General features: G+C 41.3%; 1 pseudogene across 1 annotated transcript in view; it reads right to left on the bottom strand.

Annotated features, from left to right (window-relative positions):
• Positions 1–462: 462 nt before the first annotated feature.
• Positions 463–8,310, bottom strand: part of LOC144608113 (UDP-GlcNAc:betaGal beta-1,3-N-acetylglucosaminyltransferase 7 pseudogene) — a 35,982-nt pseudogene continuing 28,134 nt past the window's right edge. The window contains exon 2 of the transcript XR_013549167.1: positions 463–5,441. The product of XR_013549167.1 is annotated as a UDP-GlcNAc:betaGal beta-1,3-N-acetylglucosaminyltransferase 7 pseudogene (transcript). The remainder of the gene's footprint in view (positions 5,442–8,310) is intronic.

Raw genomic sequence — 8,310 nt, 5'->3', positions numbered from 1 at the left:
GAACACAAAGTGCTGGAGTAACTCAGGAGATCAGGCAACATCCCTGGAGAACATGGATAGGTGACGTTTCGGGTTGAGACCCTTCTTGTGACTGTTTAACTGTTTTAACAAAAAAAGACACTTCGAAAGGTACAATGTATAAGAAAGGTTTGGAGGAATAAGGACCAAGGATCGGGCAAGTGGAACTAGCTTGGTTTTCAACTTAGTCGATATGAACAATTTGGGCTGCAGGGTATAACTGTGTAGAGCAATGATTTAGCCTTTATTAACCAAGTACCTCCTTTCTTAACCAAATACCTCCTTTCTTAACCAAGTACCTCCTTTCCTAACCAAGTACTTATCTAAATGTCTTTTAAACATTGTAATTTTAATTGCCACGACAATCAAAATCGGGTCTTCACGTAAATGTGAACTATGACTCTTCAAGATACTGGTGTTACAAATTCTTTATTAATATGCATACTGTAAGAGAACATGTGAATTGCCATAAAATCAGGCCACAAAACACTTGAGTAAAACACAAGGTGCCGGGGCAACAGTAAATCAAGCAGCATCCGGCAGCACTGTGGAGGGAATAGCTGGGTAATGTTTTGGGTCGGGTCCCTTCTTCAGTCCGAATGTAGTTAATAATATAATAATATATTCATTTATTCGTCCCACACCGGGGAAATTTACAGTGTTACAGCAGCAAAGTGGATAGCAAGAGAGCAAGGGGAAAGTTGTGGGGATAAGCTCCACCTTTCATTTGTCAAGCCTTGTCATCCCCCATCTCATTACTAGCTCTCTTTCCCTACTACAATCAGTTTGCAAAAGAGTCCTGATCCAAAACGCCGTCTGTTCATTGCATGTTGCCTGATCTGCTGAGTTACTCCTGCACTTTGTGTTTTACTCAAGATTCCAGCATTCCTTGCGTCTACAAAATCTTGAAGGTTTTTCAATCTGGTCAAGTTTTTGATTAATTCTTGAACAATATTCCATTGATGGCAAGACCATCATTTGTTACCAATTTCACTTAAAAAAAGATAATGTTGAGTGGTTTCCTTGAACCACTGCTATCTGTGTCATATTGGTATTCCCACATTGATTAAAAATAGCGAGTTCCTGGATTTTAATTTATTGGTGAAACAACAATGATTTTCGCACCCACTGAGCCTTATGTGTGACTCGATTGCTGTTTTGGGTAATGAGTGAAGAATATATAATGTATATATTCCGTGAAGAATATATAATGTATGGACAACCTAGGTTGACACTCCAGTATGATAAGAGGTGTGGTATGATTCTTTGGATGAGATGCCTGATATTCTGCTGAGGTTACCTTGTGGGTCGCCATGTCTGGTTTCTTCTTCTGAAGTCATTTGGGTGAGTCATGAGAGAGCTGCTGGTGAGTGTGAAATCATCCCCTGACTCCAGTGACCAAGCACCACTGGGGGGTGAAGAGTCGGTCATAGGCCCAAGCTGAGACAGCTATGTTGTTTTATTAATGTTGTTTTATAATTTAAACATAACAAATCTATGATACATGACAATAGTGAAAAATTGCCATGGCAATTAAAAAAACAAATAAATAACACTCATAAGGCTTTTGTTGTTAGAACAGGTAATTAATAACCATACAGGTCAAAATGAACAACAAAAATGAGAACAAAGTGGAGAAGTAATTTAGAAGCAAAATTCCTGCCATGGCTTGCCAGTAAAGCAATGATCTGGAGATAGACATTGGTATGTGTTGTACAATTATCACCTTAAAAGAACAGGTAGTATAAGAAAATAACTGCAGATGCTGGTACAAATCGAAGGTATTTATTCGCAAAATGCTGGAGTAACTCAGCAGGTCAGGCAGCATCTCAGGAGAGAAGGAATGGGTGATGTTTCGGGTCAAGACCCTTCTTCAGACTGATGTCAGGTGGGCGGGACAAAGGAAGGATATAGGTGGAGACAGGAAGATAGAGGGAGATCTGGGAGGGGAAGAGAGGGACAGAGGAACTATCTAAAGTTGGAGAAGTCGATGTTCATACCACTGGGCTGCAAGCTGCCCAGGCGAAATATTAGGTGCTGTTCCTCCAATTTCCGGTGGGCCTCACTAAGGCACTAGAGGAGGCCCATGACAGAAAGGTCAGACTGGGAATGGGAGGGGGAGTTGAAGTGCTCGGCCACCGGGAGATCAGTTTGGCCAACGCGGACCGAGCGCAAGTGTTGAGCGAAGCGATCGCCAAGCCTGCGTTTGGTTTTGCCGATGTAAATAAGTTGACATCTGGAGCAGCGGATGCAATAGACGAGGTTGGAGGAGGTGCAGGTGAACCTCTGTCTCACCTGGAAAGACTGTTTGGGTCCTTGGATGGAGTTGAGGGGGGAGGTAAAGGGACAGGTGTTGCATCTCGTGCGGTTGCAGGGGAAAGTGCCCAGGGATGGGGTGGTTTGGGTAGGAAGGGAGGAGTGGACCAGGGAGTTACGGAGGGAACGGTCTCTGCAGAACGCAGAAAGGGGAGGGGATGGGAAGATATGGCCAGTGGTGGGGTCCCGTTGTAGGTGACGGAAATGTTGGCGGATGATTTGTTGGATACGCTGGCTGGTGGGGTGGAACAGAATCATTTTGTTTTGCCCTGAGTCTAATGCATTATTCTTCTCTCTTTATTCTAATACATTATTTAGTCTAATGCGTTATTCTTGTCTCATTATTCTTACCCTATTAATGTATTGTAAGGTTTCTGTTTTTTGGATTAACTTGATTTCAGTTTCCTAGAGATATTTTGGAAGAGACAGTAAGTCTACAAGTAGGTCAACCTGACAAGTAAAACTACATGTCATCTCGTGGATGTAAAAAATTCCATGATGTTATTTTGCAAAGGAGTTGTCTCCTGTGGCATGGCCAATAATTATTCAATGAAGCAGATTATCACATTGCTAATATGGCATCTTGTGTACAGGAGACTGCCAGAATTTGAACATTATAATAGATACTACAATGATGATATATCTAATTGGCTCTAAAATGTTCCACGCTGTTTGGTTTATGACAGGTTCTATATAAATACAATATTTTACTCTTCACTAATATGAATTTAGTCATGTGGCTTGAGTGGTGATTAATACAGCTAACTGGGAACATAGTGCACATCTGGATGGTGACCTTCACAGCTGTCTAAACTAAGCAACAGAGGGCTTGGTACACAAGATTGGTCCCAAGACAGCAGGGCCAGACTTGCAGATGGTAGAAAATACTACAATGGACATCTGTGTGAAGAGTTTAAAAACATCTGGATGTTTCAACACTCCCAGAATGTTTTGACTGCATCAACCCCACTTTTTTCATTCGTAGGGGAGAGATATCTTACAGCTGCCAACAGTTCAGAGGAGAACTGATGAGGTGGTCTTCCTGGGTCAGACTTTCACATCTGCGACTTGCAAAATGGGCGTCATCATCTGGAGAATCCAACTTCCCATTCCACTTCTGGATTCAACACTTATTCCAAGGGTTTAAGCTGAGCTAAGGTCCATGACACAACTTGTGTCAGGCCATTTAACAGAGATATTTAAGCCTGGTGGAAAAGCTGTGAGAGAATGTTTTTATACGTTAATTTTATTTCAATTTAATGAGTTCTTAAATGTATTATTTATTTTTATTTATTTAAATTTATGAAATATTTAAATCTACTTTGTTTTCAAATGTCTGATGTGGCATGGCATTGTAAGCTGTCAATAGGCTGCCTGAATATTCAAGAGGAGAGGTCTCAGGAACCATCTCATGAGTGCCTGGTCACATTTACCTGCCAGTTTATGCTTTCCAGGGTGGCGTTGGCAGCGGCTTTGGAGATTTATTTATCCCACGGAGCTGCAAAACGTTCATGGGGTCACAGGAATTGCAAGACAGCAGGGAACACAATGTAGGGTTTGGTGTCAACACAATCCGACCTCGTTCTGTGTGATTTCTGAGAGGAGATATGAAGTGCAGGCACTGTCATTACAAGGCTACTATGGAGGTGGTAGTCTTCTTGCACCAACCGCATCGTTTGCTGTTTGATTTATTCATTTTTCAGGATCTGGTTCCTGGTTCCCAATTGCGGGTGGTGTATTAGGAGAGTGCTATTGAGGTGGGAGTCATAATTTATCTAGATTTAGCATTGTGACGGAAAAGGATGAAGATGAAATTAAAGATTTTAAGTTAGAGGGGAAAGACCCATTTTACTGGGATGCAGAAGAGACTTAATTAAAGTGGACTGGAAACAGCTACTTGAAAGTTTGTCCAACCACTCCTTATAGCTAATATCCTTTAATTCAGGCAGCATTCCGGTAAACCTCTTCTACACCATCTCCAAAGCCTCCACATCCTTTCCGTAATTGGTGACCAGAACTGTACACAATACCCCAAATGTGACCTAACCAAAGGTTCAGTTTAGTTTATTGTCACGTGTCCCGAGGTACAGTGAAAAGCTTTTGTTGCGTGCCAACTAGTCAGCGGAAAAAACATTTACAGTGTATAGATACATGATAAAGAAATAATATTTAGTGCAAGGTAAAACCAGTAAAGTCTGATCAAAGATAGTCTGAGGGTCACCGATGAGATAGATAGTAGTTCAGGACTGGTAACCAAGCTTCTGCCCTGCTCAGATATACACAGTATTTATGTGGCTGGAGCAGTTGAGTTACCGCTTAGTGGTGACATCCAGAATGTGGTTATGTCAAGTCTAGTTGGTTTGGAGAGCAGTTGAAGAAGCTTCATGTTAACTTCTGATTAATGAGGCCCGTGTAATGTAAGTGCATATTTTTCACTTCACTGGAACCATGAATTCTCTTGTCACACACAAAGACCATGCCAATTTGATCCCATCCTTACTCCCAACAGGTTAATAAAAAATTAGTGTCAGAGATATCTGTGCACTGTATTCCTTCACTGATAGTCTGTGGTTCATGCAGAAACTTGTCCAACTCTCAGTTGAGTGATTTGGCATCTGCTGCACAGGACCGCTCATCGGTCATGAGGAGAACTTCCTCCTGGGATGTGCCCTAGATCTGGGCTTAAGTCGCATGAAAAGGGATAGGTGCGAGTTGCAGGCAAATCAAGAGGGTAAGGAAGGGAGGAAAGGGTCAAGAGAGAAGTGGGTGTGAAGGGAGAGGAAGATGAGAGAGAGTGATCCAAAGAATGGATGAAAAAAAAGAGACATCTTGGGGGAGAGGAATAAGAGGCGGGAAATGAAACAATGAGCATACCGAGGAAGGAGGAGTTGGGCAGTCAAGGAAGAGGATGTGTGTGTAGCATGCAGCAGATTTTGGTTTCCAATTTCCATGGCGCTCCTTGCCTTTGGACCAAGAGTTTGTGTTGTCAAATCCATGTGCTTCCATCCATGTTAAAATAATTCATGCACAGGCATCTCAGAACTGGAGTGGAAAGTCATCCTCAGAACTGGAGTAGAAACAAGTCATCCTCAATCCCGAGGGACTACCTAAAGAAGAAGATGGAAGACAGTCATCAATGCACAAGATTCAAAAGGTGTATAAATAATCTGGTAACTTGATATTATTTGGGGTATTCAGAAATGAATGTTGTGTGGCAGATCAGAACTTACTGCTCATTTTTGAAGTGTGATTGGGATATCAGATATTCTGTGACAAAGTAAAATCAGGACTTAGTTCATCTGAAAAACAAATCTGACAATGTACAAGTGCCTCAGAATTGAGTTTCGATTTAATTTTAAAAGTCCACATTGGATTGAGTTCCCACATCCTTTTGAATGGGAGAATACTCGAACTGAACCGAATGGCAATTTGGTTTATAAAATTTTGCATTTATCCATCTAGTTGACTGAGCCAGTCAGTATTAATGTCAAGAATTAAACATTAAGATCGATGATCAAAAATCTCAGTCAAGGAAGTTGATTTTAGAAAGGTATATTTAAGGTGACAGAGGCAAAGCGATAGAAAGATAACTTAAACAAACAAAGCTCAAGATTACAGCTGTCAAGTAGTTAAGTGCCAAAGTGGTGATAGGATGTGCACAGAACTCAAATGGCGGGAGGAAGCCACAGAATAGGGGGGGTTATGCATGAGGATAATAAATTTAACACCAAGATGTTGGTGGACTGGGAGCTCTGTAGGTAAGTGAGCAAAGTGATGATGGCCAAATTGGAATTCACATGAGCCTGTGGATTACTTTGATGAGTTTAAATTTATGAAAATAGATTGGAAATTAGAATAAGGATGGAAAGATTATAGAAATTGAAACGGTGAAAAATCTAATGTAAAACAAAATGCAGGTCGGGCAAAATCTGAGAGAGAAGAGAAGGAGTTAGCATTTAGGGTCTCCTGGGTTATCTATGATTGGTGGTTTCCCCCAACCCATCAGACAGCCCATGCCTCTCTCTTTAGGCATGCTTGATCTCACATTTCTTGTAAAAGGCCATCAGCCTGAAATATTAACCGCACCTTTCTCCACTTGCTGAGTGTCCCCATGTTGTTTTTATTTTAGAAATGTTTACATTTGTTTTTTCTTCCAAGAATTTCTGAGAATGTGTGTGAAATTTATCATGCTGTCTTGAGTTGATTGTTCTGTCACTGTGATGAGAGCTTTAAAGCTGTTAGTGTTTTTCAAGATGGTAATATCCCTTTAAGACCTAATTGTGTTTACCTTTCTGTCATTTAAACCAACAAGCCATGAGACCATTGACGCTACTGTTTACAAATGAGTTCAGATGGAGAGGAAGCTGACTGAAAAACAACTAACCGGAGGAAACAGTGGGGGTTATGATTGCGACTCTGGGACCTTGAAGTCAAATTGGCTGAGTGTTAATGCACAAAATCATAAAACACACTCCTATTCAATTGTCCATCCACTTTATATCAACATAAACAGACCCAGATTTCACTGCCAAATTGGAGTGAACACAATGACGTTAATGTTTAGTGCACACATAATGGAACACCACAGGAGTTCCTTCTTCCCTGTGGCTATCCAACTGTACAACTCCTCCCCCTTCTGTCATAGGGTATACTGAGACTGACTCCCCATCACCCCCCCACCCCCCAATCTTTGCACATCCCCAATCCTTTCCACTCGTCACTTTAATTTCATGTATCTTGTGTTTTTATGACCGTTGGCAGATCAATTTCCCTCCTGGGATAAATAAAGTTATATCGTATCATCTCGTATGTGGTGCGGAAGGGATACTGTAAGCCTCTGGATATATTTTGTGAAGTTGTTGAATTGAATTTACTGCAGAAAATCCAACTTGGATCATAACTACTTGAGTTTCACTGTTAGTTCTGTCTATTGTCTAAAAGTTACCGGCGTCTCCAATTCTGACTGGCTGTTGTCATATTGCTTTGCGATTCTTGGTGCTGGTCTTGCCTGGAACCCAAAAACGAATAGCCTTGCAAATTGGCTGCTGTGTTTCTTACATAACTAGCTTCACTTCAAAAGTAAGTCAATGGCCGAGGTAGTTTAAGGTGCTTTGGGGAAACTAAAACTTGCACAAGGGAGAATGAAGTTTCTGTGTTGGAGAAAATTAAATTTGGAGTAGGAAACAAAACAATAAGTTGGTGTGCTATTCGTTTTTGGGTTCCAGGCAAGACCAGCATTTAAAACACATCCCTATTTACCCCTGCTTATTGAGTTAAAACCACTGGAGGCTGTGTAACAAGTCAAGGATCAGCACTTTTTGTTAATTCTGCACTTTGGAGGGGGACTCCAAGGCCAGCGATGGAGAACAGGTCAAACTCTCTTCAATATCCTTCCTTTGTTTACTTTCCAGATGGTCTGACAAATGAAATACATCTGTGCTACTTCAGTCTCAGAGGAAATGTTTAAAACCAAACAGCCAAGCATGTTGTTTTTCTTTTTTTAAATTGTTTCTCCTTAATTTGACTGGGATTCTGCCTGTGCTGCTTAACTTTAGATAGTTCCTCTGTCCCTCCCGTCCCCTCCTCCTTCCCAGATCTCCCTCTATCTTCCTGTCTCCACCTATCTCCTTCCTTTGTCCCGCCCCCCTGACATCAGTCTGAAGAAGGGTCTCGACCCGAAACGTCACCCATTCCTTCTCTCCCGAGATGCTGCCTGACCTGCTGAGTTACTCCAGCATTTTGTGAATAAATACCTTCGATTTGTACCAGCATCTGCAGTTATTTTCTTATACTGTTTAATGCTAAATTCCACAAGTCACAGTAGCAGAAAAACCTGATCCATTTAATACCCATTCTGCCCACAGCATTCAGACCAAAGATACTAGAGGAACAAGATAGACCACTCGACCCTAAAAATGACACCATTTTAGTAGGCAGAAACTTGCAGAAACATTTTAAAAGAAAAATAACAAAAAT

This window comes from Rhinoraja longicauda, chromosome 30 (assembly GCF_053455715.1).
Source record: "Rhinoraja longicauda isolate Sanriku21f chromosome 30, sRhiLon1.1, whole genome shotgun sequence".
In the NCBI taxonomy this organism is placed as follows: Eukaryota; Metazoa; Chordata; class Chondrichthyes; order Rajiformes; family Arhynchobatidae; genus Rhinoraja; species Rhinoraja longicauda.
Note: the sequence above shows the minus strand (reverse complement) of the source record. Positions and strands in the feature narration are given on the sequence as shown.